The following is a 2,208-nucleotide window of genomic DNA, read 5'->3' as shown; positions in this document are numbered from 1 at the left end:
AACTGGTGATTGGTTTCTTAACAAGGCCATACAAACACTTGTTTATATTATTCTGTGTTATCTATATCGTGTGTGTGTGTGTGTGTGTGTGTGTGTGTGTGTGTGTGTGCGTGTGTGTGTGTGTGTGTGTGTGTGTGTGTGTCTTAGATCCACATAACAATATAAGAAGTGAAGTCATTAAGGTGAAGGACTGAGACAAACAAACAAACAAAAACATATTTATATTTGTTAGTTTCTTTAATCTCTCTCTCTCTCTCTCTCTCTCTCTCTCTCTCTCTCTCTCTCTCTCTCTCTCTCTCTCTCTCTCTCTCTCTCTCTCTCTCTCTCTCTCTCTCTCTCTCTCCTCGTTATCCTCTATTATATCTTCCTATCGTCTTTATTCTTCTCCTGGATATTCTCAATTCTTTATTTCTCTCTTCGTTTCTTTATTTTCTCTTTTTTTTTTTCCTCTTTTCCTCCTCTTCTATTTCCTCTTCTGGTTTTTCTTTCTCTCCTTTTTTTGTTATTTTGCTTCCTCCCTCTGTCCCTCATTCTCATGTTCCTTAATCTGTTCCTTTCCTTATTTTCCCTTATCCCCTTTTCTTAGTTCTTCATTTATTCTTTCCTCTCCTCACAATAGAGATATAAACGCAGACTAGATAGTGATCCACCATCATACCCCACACCCCACCCATCATCCACCCACACCCACCCACCCACACCCTACCAACACCTTCACCCACACCCCACACCCACCCACCCACCCTACCAACACCCCTTCACCCACCCACCCACCGACACTACCAACACCCCTTCACCCACACCCACACCCACCCACACTACCAAACACCCTTCACCCACACCCACCCACCCACACTACCAACACCCCTTCACCCACACCACACACCCCACCCACACCCACACCCACACACACCCACCCCCACTCGCCAGGTCAGAACGCCTACCACAAACAACCAAACCAACCTCCACTCCATCTTAATATAGGAGTTTATTTGATGTCTTGTCCGTTCCTGCGGTCTTTTGTTTTACGGGGAGACTGCGGCCGACCTGGAGTGAGGTTAGCACTATCTTACCCGCGCTTATTACTGGGGCAAGTGGTTTGTGGGGGAGGGAAAGGGGGGTAGATGGAGGGGGAGAGGAGGGGGTTGAGTGAGTTGGGGAAAGAGGAGAGGAGAAGGGGTGATGGGAGAAGAGGTGATGGAAGAGAAGGAGGAGGAAGGGAGGAGAGAAGGGGTAGAGGAGGAGGAATAAGGAGGAAAAGAAGGGGTAGAAGAGGAAGAGGAAGGAGGGCAGAAAAAGAAAAGAGTAGAATATGAGGAAGAATGGGAAAGGCAAGAAGAGGGGAGGAGAGGAGAAATGAGGAAGAAAGAGGGAGAGAAACGGGAAGAAGAGGAGGTGGATGATTATAAGAAGATGGTGGAGAAGGAAGGAACGGGGTGAAGAGAGAAGAAAGAAAGAGAAGGAGAAAGGAAATAGGAAGAGGGGGAGATGCGAGGAGGAGAGAGGAAGAGAAGGAGGTGCGAAGAGGGGAAGAAGAAAGAGAGAAAGATGTGAGGATGGAAGAGGAAGGAGGGTAGAAGAGAAGGAGATGTCAGGAGGTGAAGAGGGTGAAGAGGAGAGAGGAAGAGGAGGAAGAGGGAGAAACGGAAGGGAAGGAACTAACCCACAGAACAAGGTAGAGAACAAGCCACAATGGCCAACAGAACACGAGGCTTCACCATAGAACAAGCTAGCGAAGCCACAGAACAGGCCTACCCACTGGTCCAACCCACCACCGCAACCCACCACCGCAACCCACTTCGACCCAACATTCAGCCCGTAAAATTACCCCACCTCACCCACCACTTCAACCCACCACCTTAACCCACCACTTCAACCCACTTCATCCTACCACCTCAACCCCACCACCCCTTAACCCACCACTTCAACCCACCACTTCAACCCCACCACCTTAACCCACCACTTCAGCCCACTTCATCCTACCACCTCAACCCACCCACCGCAACCCCACCACCTCAGCCTCCGCCACACACCAACTCAACCTACCCATTTCAATGTGTGTGTGTGTGTGTGTGTGTGTGTGTGTGTGTGTGTGTGTGTGTGTGTGTGTGAGTGTGTGTAGTGTGTGTGTGTGTGTGTGTGTGTGTGTGTGTGTGTGTGTGTGTGTGTGTGTGTGTGTGTGTGTGTGTGTGTGTGTGTGTGTGTGTG

Source organism: Homarus americanus, unplaced genomic scaffold (assembly GCF_018991925.1).
Source record: "Homarus americanus isolate GMGI-L3 unplaced genomic scaffold, GMGI_Hamer_2.0 scaffold32583, whole genome shotgun sequence".
Classification (NCBI taxonomy): domain Eukaryota; kingdom Metazoa; phylum Arthropoda; class Malacostraca; order Decapoda; family Nephropidae; genus Homarus; species Homarus americanus.
This window is presented reverse-complemented; position numbering follows the sequence as displayed.